This window comes from Carlito syrichta, unplaced genomic scaffold, assembly GCF_000164805.1.
Source record: "Carlito syrichta isolate Samal-C Ts95f unplaced genomic scaffold, Tarsius_syrichta-2.0.1 Scaffold308235, whole genome shotgun sequence".
In the NCBI taxonomy this organism is placed as follows: Eukaryota; Metazoa; Chordata; class Mammalia; order Primates; family Tarsiidae; genus Carlito; species Carlito syrichta.
In genome coordinates, this window is record NW_007252331.1 from 384,693 (window position 1) to 397,247 (window position 12,555).

Here is a 12,555-nt window from a genome sequence, read left to right on the forward strand (position 1 = left end):
ATACTGATATGCACCTTTTCAGATGACAGTGGAATAAAATAAATGTTAACTCCAGCAAAATTGCCCCAAAACTCACAAAGACATGGACACTAAACAGCATGATGTAGAATGACTACTGGATCAACTCAGAAATCAAAACAGAAATTAAAAGATTCCTGGAAACAAATGAAAATGAAGAAACATCTTTAAAAAACCTCTGTGATGCCATGAAATCAGTTCTAAGAGGGGAATGTATGTCTCTATGAACACACATCAAGAAAATGGAAAGATCACAAGTTAACAGCTTAAGAAGTCACCTAAAGGAGTGGGAAAGACAAGACCAGCAAAACCCCAACTTTAGCAAAAGAATCCAGATCACCAAAGTGAAAGCCCAAATATAGGACATAGAAGACAAAAGTATCACACACAAAAAAAATCAACAAAACAAAAAGCTGATTCTTTGAAAGAATAAAGAAGATTGTTGGACCCCCAAGCCAGAATGACCAAGAAAAAGCCCAAATAATCCCAATCAGAAGTGTAAAAGGGCAAATCACAACTGATTGTGAAGAAATACAAAAGATTATCAGAGATTGTCACACACACTTTTATGGAAACAAACTTGATAACCTAAATGAAATGGAGAACTTTCTGATATCACACAACTTCCCAAGGTTAAAACAAGAAGACTTTGAGACACTAAATAGACCAATAACAACCCAGGAAATTGACTCCGTCATAAGCAAACTACCTACAAAAAAAACCCTGGACCAGACGACTTTCCAACAGAATTCTACAAAACATACAAGACGGAGCTGATCAACCCCATTGAAAGTATTCCAGGCAATTGAGAAAGATGGAAATCTCCTCAAATCATTTTATGAAGCTAACATCACACTGATACCCAAACCAGGTAAAGATCCAACAACAACAACAAAAGAACTACAGGCCAATATCCCTGATGAACATAGAAGCAAAAATTCTCAGCAAGATTCTAGCAAATTGGATCCAACCTCACATCTTAAAAATCATCCACAATGACCAAGTAGGCTTCATGCCCAGAATGCAGGACTAGTTCAATATCTGCAAGATCATAAATGTTATTAAATACATCAACAGATGTAAAAACAAGAACCTCATGATTATATCACTAGATGCAGAAAAAACTTTTGATAAAATCCAGCATCCCTTCTTGATAAAAACCCTTGAACACCTAGGCATAGAAGGAATATACCGCAAAATAGTAAGTTCCATCTACAATAAACCCACAACTAGCATATTGCTAAATGGACTGAAACTGGAAACATTTCCCCCGAAAACTGGAACAAGACAAGACTGACAACTCTCATCCCTCTTGTTCAACATTGTGTTGGAAGTTCTAGCTAAAGCAATTAAACAAGAGAAGGAAATCAAGGATCTCCAAATAGGAAAACAGGAAGTTAACTTATCCCTCTTTGCAAATAATATAATCCTATAGTTCAAAAATTCTAGTGAATCTGTCAAAAAGCTACTTGTACTGATAAAGGACTTTGGAAAAGTCTTGGGGTACAAAATAAAGGTGCAAAAGACAGTTGCCTTCTTATACACCATCAACAATCAGGCAGAGAATCAAATAAAAAGCACAATCCCATTCACAATAGCAAAAAAAAAAAAAAAAACCTCAGCATCTTTCTAAACAGAGATGTGAAAGTCCTTTACAATAAAAACTACAAAACACTGCACAAACAAATCCAAGAAGACACAAACCAGTGGAAAAAATTCCATGCCCATAGAGAGGAAGAACCAATATCATTAAGATGTCCACCTTACCAAAGGCAATCTACAGATTCAACACAATACCCATTAAATTATCAATATCATTCTTCTCAGACCTGGAAATGCCAATACAGAAATTCATCTGGAAACATAAATTACCACAAAGGGCTCAAACAATCCTCAGCAAAAAAAAAAACAAAGCAGGAAGTATCACACTTCCACACTTTAAAATTTTCTATAAGGCTACAATAATCAAAACAGGCTAGTGGTGTTACAAGAACAGGCATATAGACCAATGAAACAGGATAGAGATTCCAGAAACAAAGCCACAGTTTCTCATCCAATTCATCTTTGACCAAGTGTCCATAAATAACCACTTAGGAGAGGAGAACCTATTTAGTCAATGGTGCTGGGAAAACTGACTGACCACATGCAGAAAATTGAAACAGTACCCCTACCTATCACCTTTAACTACCATACACAAAAGTCAACTCCAAATGGATCAAATACCTAAATGTAAAGCCTCAAATGTTAAGAATATTAGAAGACACAGGGGACATCCTTAGAAAACACAGGGGGCATCCTTATATACATCGGAATAGACATTCAATTCCTGATCAAAACCAGATGTCCATGCCATAAGAGGTAAGATAGACAAGTGAGACTTTATTAAACTGATAAGTTTCCACATACCAAAAGAAACCATCAAGAGAGAAAGGAAACAGCCCATAGAATGGGCAAAAAAATATTTGTCAACTGTATATCTGACAAAGGCCTAACATTCAGGATCTATAAGGAACTCAAATGTGCTGAAAGGAAAAAAAAACAAACAGCTCCATTAAAAAGTGGACAAAAGACATGAATAGACACTTCTCAAGAAAGATATACAGGCAGCCAGCAGACACATGAAAAAGTGCTCAGCTTCACTAATTGATGTGGATTTTTCAGGTCAGCCTGGGCTTGGAGAGTGCCAACTCAAGGGGTCAGTCAGTCAAGCCCCAGAGAACATCTCCAAGGGGCTGGTAAGCCTAGCCCTGGAAGTGTCAGCTCTAATGGGCTGGTAAGCCAAGCCCTGAAAGTGTTTCGATTCAGTGGGCTGGCAAGCCTAGCCCCTGGAGTGTAGGCTCTAATGGGTTGACAAGCTAAGCACAGAGTATTGCTAGTTCAGTGGGTTGGCAAGCCTAGACCCTTAGGTGTCTCAACTTCGAAGTCTTGCCTTCTTTCAGCAGCTCTCCTGGTTCAGCTGGCTCCGTGGGTGCATGGCTCTTCAACTCCGATGATCTTCTGCAGCTCTTCATATCGCAGCTCTTCAGGGTTGAGGTTGTTGTCTCATGCCCAGGAAGAATGAGAAAGCAGAATTTATTGAGAGAACAGAGACATTCCCACAGAGGTAGGGAACTCAAACGGGCTGCCTGTCTGGGGCCGAAAGCCTGGTGCTTATATAGCCCTAATTCCAAGTCAATTGGCTAGCACTAGCTGTGAGCTGTAGCTGTTCTGATTGGTCACTACTAAGGACCAATCAACAGGAGGTAGGGTCCTAATAGTGAGCTGATTTGTTGTTTTTCGATTCCAGAGTGAGTACTTAAGTTCTAGCTTGAGAGACTGGCAGGAAGCTTGTTTACCAATGCTGAGTCTGAGAGGCCTAGTGGGGAGTTGTTACCAGAGGACCCACCTGTCTGTTGGCCTAGTCTTTCTCTAGCTATCTCCTGTCTCATAATCATCAGAGAAATGCAAATCAAAACCACACTGAGATACCTCCTAACTCCAGTAAGAATGACCCTCATTAATAAAACAAACAACAACAAATGCTTGCGAGGATATGGAGAAAAAGGAACACTTTTATATTGCTGAGTGCAACGCAAACTATTCACCCTTTGTGGATAACAGTGTGGTGATTTCTAAAAGAATTAGAAATTGACCTTCCATATAGCCCAGTTATCCCCCTTCTGGGAATATACCAAGAGGAACTCAAATCATTCTACCGAAAAGGTAACTACACACACATGTTTATTGAAGTTCTGTCCACCATAGGAAAAATATGGAATCAACTATGCTACTCATCAAAAGTGGACTGGATAAAAAAATGTGGTACTTATACTTGATGGAATATTACACAGCCACAAAGAAGGACAAACATGGACTTGCCAGCAACTTGGATGGATTTAGATTCTATAATACTCAGTGCTCTAGCATAGAAACAAGAACTGAGTACTGCATGTTCTCACTCATAAGCAGAGCCTTAACATGTACCATAATACTATAAGAAAGGGATTGGTAGTAGCAGGATAGTGCCAGGGGACACAACATCAATGAGGGTACCTGATCTCAAACCAGGTGAAGTGGGGACCGTTGGGAGGCCCAAACTTTACCTGTACGATGACTACTTGTATACCTAATCTTGAATTGTACCCCACATCTTTAAGATTTAAAAAAAGAAAGGAAAAGGATAATGACAGTGGAGAGAAGAGGACAGTAAGAGGTAGCATGTCAGAAAAAGAAATGAGAGTGCTTAGAAAACGATTAGACTGTGATATGAAAAATAAAAAAGAATCTTGTAGAAAGACAATTTCCCACAATTTAAGAAGTTATTATCCCTCCTGGGATAAATTTTCCATATGGTTAGTCACTATCTTCTCTGGATTTTTACTGCCATTTGTACATGTTTTGTGTAGCGTTTGCATTGTGAGCTTAATTGCTATTTATTTGCTTTTACTTTCCTTTATACTGCATTGTTATCTTGGGGAGGGAGATAACTACTCCAAAACAAACAAGTAACAGTACACTGGTTCCAGGAGTCTGGAGAGTTGTTATTGAGGGACAAGACTTTCCTGGTGTCTGTAGAGTGTTTCAAAAATAAAGAGAGGTCAATTGATGGGTCTAAATATATAGTCCAATTGAAAAATAAAACCTAGTGTTTGATAGATCACTATCATGACTGTCTTTTACAATAATATATTGTCAATTTCAAAATAGCTAGAAGAGAATAATTTAAATGTTTCTGCCATAAAGAAAATACACATATTTACATTGATGGATATCCCAGTTACCCTGACTTAAAATTATCCATGTGTCTTAAAAATATGTAAATCTTTATGTATCAATAAAAAATAAAATTAAAACTAAGAAAATCTAAAACCAAAACACATTGGATTGTGTTGGTATGCAAAAAACAAGTTTCAGGGGTAAGTTGCAATTTAGAAGTAAGCATAATCATGCAATAGAACTACCACCTGCAGAGTCACAGAGAACACAAGATAGAAGGTCTATATCAATAATAATAATGATGACGATGATGATAACTCTAAGTTATCTTGAGCATTTACTAGTTGCCAACACCATATTGTATATTTTAACTTGTTAATTCTTGCATCTACACCAGGAAAAATATATTAAAAATTAATAAGCCTAAGTAACAACTTTTATTTTACCACTTCTGTTTATCTCTCAATCTCCCCAGGGCTACTAGAGTTACAATAAAGACATTTTAAGATATGTATGATCAAAAGAAGATACAGAGAGCAAAAATGCAAGACTTTCTGCAATTTTTTAAATTATAGGAAAAAGCTGGAGAAATGGATTCCTACTTAGCAACATAGAAGGTTATAATCTAAGTAGCTAACTCCAGAAATCTGTGTCCTTTCTTATCACACTATGTTGCCATCATGGAACCAGAAGAGAGTATGTTGGGTGCCAGGAAATAAATTCAGATTTTTTAAATGTGATTCTGCTAAAATTAAACCCAAGTGTGCATATTATCAGAGGGAAGGGTTTGGGTTGCCTCATCAAATACTTTTTGATTATTTTAAAAAGGTTACATTGAGTCTTTATTGTATATATTTTAGACACAGTCATACATATTCCTGAGGACATTCCAGTCTAATTGAACGTTCAGAAGTATAAAATCAGGGTTAGCACCCAGGCTGGTGAGTCCCATAGAAAAGGAATCTGGAAGTATGACAGAAACCGAGAAAAGAATCATCTATATCAGGGATCTCCAAATCCTGGGCTGTGGACCTGTACTGGTCTGTGGCCTGTTAAAAACAGAGTTGTGCAACAGGAGGGGAGTGGTGGGCCAGAAGAGCTCTGCCTTCTGTCAGATGAGCAGCTGCATTAGATTCTCATAGGAGTGCGAACTGTATTGTGAACTGAGCAGGCGAGGGATCTAGATTTCCTGCTCTGAGTGTGCAAAGGATCTAGATTTATGACAATCTAATGCTTGATGATCGCCCCCAAACACTGTCGATGGAAAAATTGTCTTCCACAAAACTGACCCCTGGATGCCAAAAAGGTTGATGACCGCTGATCAATATCATATTGGGAAAGCCGTTGAATCTTCTGGAGTATCTGATTTCTGAACTAATCCTGAAATTGACTAAGAGAGTTCATTACAGCCATGATCATAGAACATCTCAGGGACATTAGGCAGAAAGGAAGATTACCGAAAATGCACACAGTTTGTCCTTCTTCCAGATTGGAAAGGGTCTTCGTACTCATTGTTAGGAAGGTCATAACAACTAGAGCAGCCCACCAATGGAGCGAGTGGTATTATCTGTCTGACTATATCTTTAGTGCAATTATTAAGAAAGACAATTTGACTTTAACTGGTATGCTGAAGCTGCAAAAAGCATGTCATTTTATAAGATGAAGGACTATGTTAGTTCTGTTACATTTACTAACACATACTATTTGTAGTAAATAATCACAAAAACTGTTGCATAATTCTTGCCCTAATCCTAAAGTTTGGAATTGTCCCGTGAGTTTTAGTTCACAGTCGTTGTGTTATGATATTGCTGAAATTATTTGTAAGAGGCATTCGCTTGGAGTTTTCTGTAATATTAGGTCTATCATCCCATTGAATATTTTCCTGAATGAGTGTCCTGCCCAGTTTTACCTTTGGTATTGGGACAGAATTTTATGAATTATGGGTGACAGTTTGGGTGAAAGAAATGACACAGACTTGGCCCTGATAAAAAGGAAATGCCATTCTGTTCTACTACCTGACCTTTCTTCCCTTCTCCAAGCCCCTGTATCACCATTGTACCCAGAGCTTTGAATCACTGACATGTTTATAATTTGACAATGAGCCCAAAGTTCTAGTTTTTGACAGATTGAGTCTGTGAAAATAATTATTTATAAGAGAAATTGCCTTCAGATGTTACTTTTCATGTGATCACGTTTTTGTACATTTTGACATGAGCTTTAATTCTATCAAATAAGGAAGAGGCTTTGAGTCCAGTGATCGACCAGTGTGTAGCAGGAAGAAAAACATTGGATTATATGTTGGTATGCAATTAAAGTGACAATGTTAGCAATAATATGAAAGTACAACAGTAAGTATGAAAGTCTGTAAACTTTTAGAGAAGCTGATACATACTAATTTTCTCCAGTCTTAGCTCTAGAGTCCCTAAAGAAGAATGTTTTTGAAAGTCCAGACGTTACATCATGATGCTCCATTCTCATTCTAGTAATTGTGTCAGAATTTTTCTTTTACAAAAACAAGCCCTCAGACTTTGGGGTTAGTCACAATAGATTTTAATAAGGGTAAATAGAGATGATTAATGTATCTTTCCTCTCATCCTGTATATTAAATTTTGCTATTTAATTTAGTTTTTCTATGTTTTTAATCAACATACAAGTAAATTTATCTGCAATAGACTATTTGAAATGTTATCCTATAATTCCAAAAATATTTTTGTGACAAAAGACAAAGACATCTCAAAAAGAAAAAAGAGAGAGAAAGAGAGTGGAAAGTTAAATCTATCTTGCTACCACTAAAAATGTCCTTTTCTTCCATACCCTATCCCCTTTATTATTGTTAAGTGGTTACCTTTCAGGTTGAGGAGGCAGATGTATGATTTAGATGACTTAAGAAATGTTTGCAAAGATAAAATATTTGGTTAAGGTGACTTTGGCTATATTTAGAATAAATAGTTTTAAAAGCCAAAAAATAAAAATAAGTTACATATTTTCATGTCCAGAGGAAGCCTCGTATGTTACTTAGTTTCACCTTCTCCCATGATCTCTAATAACTCTTCATCCTGGCTAGTATAGTATTTTCCAATAATGAGAGAGCTCACCCCTGCTAGTTAGGAGCAGTAAAGATGGCGTTAAACTGCATAGTACTTCATTCCTCTTCTCTTGACACAGAGGTTATTCATTAAGTTATCCAACAGACCTTGATCAAGTGCCTCCTGAGAACCAGGATTTTCTTTTAACATGAGAATCTATACATTATGAATTTTAGCTAATTGGTGATTCAGTGACAGTTTAAACATGGACAACTCTTCCTGTCTACTTCTATATCTTCTGTTCTGTAGAAAAGTCTTGATGGTTTTTAGCCATACAGAACCTTCTTTTCAAAGAGACTTTGAAGCTTGTAGTAGTGGCATAATGATGAGACTAAAGCAATCTTTACCATAGGTACCTCAAGATGCATTCATTCAGCAACTACAAAAGCCAGGCACAAAAAGACAAATACTGTGTGATCTCACTTGTATGTGGAATCCAAAAAAGTTGAACTCATAGAAATAGAGAGTAGAATGACGGCTACCAGAGACTGGAGGTTGGGGTAAGGAGGGAATGGGGAGTTGTGGGTCAAAGGGTACAAAGTCTCAAATAGAATTGAGGAATAAGCTTTGAAATATATTGCATAACTGAGTGTTATAGTCAGTAATAATGTATTGCATATTTCAGAATAATTAAGAAACTAAATTTCAAATGTCTCACCACAAAAAATGATAAGCAAAGTGATGGGTATGTTAATTAGCTTGATTCAACCATTCCACATGGTTTACATATATCAAAACATCACATTCTATCCTGTAAATGTATACACTTATGATTTGTCAATTTAAAATAATATTAATTTTTTTAAAACTTGCAGAACTGGAGGAGTAGGCAGGGTGTGTTAGTGAGAACCATTTATAGATAATCTCTATAACTTTTGAAGGCCAATTGTCCAGGAGAGTTCATGACTTAAAAAAAATTAAATATCAAAAGCTGGGTATGCCCAATGTGTAATAGGTTCACAAAAACTGAGTTGTTTGTTGCAGACTAGGAAGTCTCCAAGGCAAATGGCATTTGAAAGTCATAACTGCTAACAAGAGTCTAAACTTCTGTTTGAACTTGAAACCCCAGACTCTCCTCTTATAAAATGGAAACTAGTATAACTTTCTTTTTTACCTTGCACAAAGATTCCATAAAGAAATGTATAGGCAAATACACATGGGGTCATTCACAAGATTCAAGGAAAGTTTAGATGTCAACAAAGGAGTCTTTACACAGCACCAAGTACATATAATTATCATCACCCAGATATAGTAACGACTTGAACTATTAATCACCCAAAGGGTGATCTTAGAATCCTTGGGTATTTAACTAGTCGTGAAGAATAAGAACAGAGATATTTAATTACAGCCCTAACCTTGGAAGATGCCACATACCTTCCCCACCTCTGCCCACAGGTGGCCCCATCAAAGTCAGAATATTGGTAGATACGACCCATGAAATCAATCCTATAACCACAGTCATCTGAAATTTTGTTCTGCATCTTAAAACTTCTGAGATTTCTGTATCCATAAGAGCAAAAGCATTGCCCTTTGGGTGACAAAAATGATCATTGTCTTTTAGGTGATCAAACACCCAGTTTTCCTGGAAAAATCCTGGTCACTAGTACCTCCTTTCACTCTCAAAAATGTCTCTGTTTTGATGTCTAATTATATGGAAATTCTAACTCTACCATGCTTAGAACTTTCAGAGGTGAGCTGATACCCACTTTCCTATTAGCAGAGTCTCAAGTAATGTCATGAGGATAGATTGACATATAACTACACAAAATGCAAAACACAAAAAGTCCCTAGAAACTCTGTCATGGGCGAAAAGCCTTCTCATGGTTTGAAAAAGATAAGCTGTTATCATTTCAGTCTAGCTTCATTCTAGCAGATGATATTAGTCCCTGTATACATTTTTGTTTGTTCATTTGCTTGCTTAACAGATTATCACCTGTCTCAAATATAGATTAGAAGCTTCTGGGAAACAACTACTCATGTAGTATTATCAAGATGATGCCAGTGATAACTAGTAGGCGTGTGTTTCTTGTATTCTACTTTACAAAGCATCAATGACAGTTATTTAAACTGATTCTCAAAATTCTCAAAATTGTCCTAATTTTACAGGCAACGAAACTGAAGCCCAGGTCATGATTAAACATTCATTGATGTTAAACTGATGGCATTATAACATACTTAGGTCCTCTGAACATGTATTCTGATCTCTCTCCACCAGACCTCACCTCACTGTTCTTGTTGATAAGGATTATGGTCACAACCAAACACCATAGCAGAAATGAAATGGCATCAGAAAACCTATTCAGCACTTTGAAGGTTTTTAAAGAGAGCTCATAGGGACCCTTGCAGGTCCCTAATATTAACCCAGATGCTTTCCCCTGCCAGTCGATTGATCTGTCTTGAGAGCATCTTCCTTTACCAGCCTCACATCTTCTATTTGTTATTCAACTCCTCACATCCTCCAAGAAACCCTCGTTGGTGCCTCAGATCCATGCAGATGTCTCCTTTTCTGAGTTCTTACACCGTTGACTTACAGAAATACTCATTGGAAACTCAGTTGTTGATTGTTTTTCTATGAATGTTTATTTCCCTAGTATCATTTGAGCTCACTATGGGCAGAGATTGTACCTGTTCATTGCATACTACAACCAGGACTCAGAAACTTGGCATGCAGAGTAGACACAGGCAGGAAATGTTTGACTGTAAGTGAATCCTCTTGGAAAACTCTGGCAGTATTTCTTCCCCCTATAAAACTTATTCCCCCTGACTAAGGTTAGGCGCCCTGATGGGCTGTGAAAAGACATAAATCAGGCTCAGGGACCCAGCAGCCCAAGCACCTGCCCTGTGCCTTCCCTGATCCCTTATGCCTATGGGGTCTAAAGGCCTTTTGCCCAGGATAGATGGAGGTAGGCAGGACTGATCCTTGCATAGAAAACTCTTTTCCTGTGGCTGGAGTGTTTTAATAACTGGGATAGCTTCTGAGTTCTAGAGTGTTCAAGTCTCTAACCATCATGAGGACTAAGACTAAGCCTCTTTCCTGCCCCAGGTGTGGTATCCATCTGTGTAGTATTTAATATCACCATGACAGGCTCTACCACTTTAAACCTGTTAATTTAACTCATCTTTTAAAGAGTTGAAGAGATCTCAGAGACAGAAATCGGGACAGGAACACAGTTATACAGTGTTGCATCATTTAAAAAACTGTTTATGTGTGTGTATTCATATTTTAGAGCATTTCACTGTATATTTCCTCTTCCTAGGATATGCTTGCTCAGAAATCCACTTGCCTAAAACATAATCACATGGGGTTCTATTCTGACCACTAGACTTAAAATTTCTATTTTTCCCATTCCACTAGCTCTCCCTAAATTCTTTCTTTCTTTTTACTCTTTTATTTTTCTAAATATCTACATATATTTCTATAGCATATCTTTATTCATTATGCATGTAAATTATTGTTTCTCCCCTCACTACAATGTAAACTTTACATGGGTAGGAATTTTTGGTTGTTTTGGCTCACTGATATATCACAAGCACCTAGGATAATTCCAGGCACTTAGTAGGTACCCAATAAATCAATCACTCTTATATAAATGGAAAAAATGAGTGAATATTGCATTCCTACCAAACCTTGGGTGTTTCAAGAATGGCTCACCTAGAGATAGTACGATAGGAACAGCTGTCAGGAGCTCTCCAAGGGCACAGCCCTATCTGGGAATATGCAAGTTGGCACAGACAGATGGTCTCTAAGAATAGATCTTAGAATCCTCTCTGCATTATAGGACCCTACTGGGATCTATGCTAATACAAGCTGTGAACTAAGCTGGAGCATGCCAGTACTATCACTTTCTAAAGAGTCATGATTTTGAGAAGTTAAATTTGAAAAGATGCATCATCCTTATCCATCTCGTAGACAGGGCAGGTGGGTCATGTTGCCAACACTGTTCTGAGCACTTATAGTGAGGAAGACTGCAAAGAAGCAACCATTAACTCTGACATCAAGGTATCTACAGTCAGAACTCAAGATATAAAGGAGTAATGAGAAATAATTCATGGTAGGACAAATATACAAAGACCAAGCACTACTAAATCTCAATTATGATTCACGCTTTATTCTTTACATTGAAGATATGACAATGACCACATATGGTTTCTGCCAAGGATCTAGGGAGAACTTGCAAATGCATCTTTATAGCACAATGCTGTAAGATCTGCATACAGGAAGTATTATGGAACATAGAGAAGATGGCAAGTCATTTTTTTTTTCCATAAGAGTAGGAAAAGCTGATAGTGACAGAGTAACATCTTATTTGGGCCTTGAATGATAAATAAGAGTTTTTCAGGAAAGAGAAGAAGGACATTTTAGGAAGAAAAAAAATGGTAAAAGCAAGATGCAGATATCAAGAGGACCTGCATATTTGCAAAAGACCTTATTCTTTTCTGAAAAGCTTTCTTTATTCACAGTCCCAGGACATATCTGTTTCTCTCAATCTTTTTCCCAGGACATTGGGCAGTTCCTGTTTCACAAGACACACTCAAGTATAAAATGAGTGAATGTACGGAAGAATAAAAGCAATCAGTTTCTAGCCAGCTCATCAATCAGGGCTCCCAGGTAATTTCCTTATTTTTAACAGAAGGGTTTATGTTTTTGACCACTTATAGTTTTATGAATCTGTGCTCTGACTTTGCCAGTAATTCCCTCCCACTCTTAAGGTGATGATTAGATCTTGCAATCAGGGGTCACAGTTGCTTTTGACCC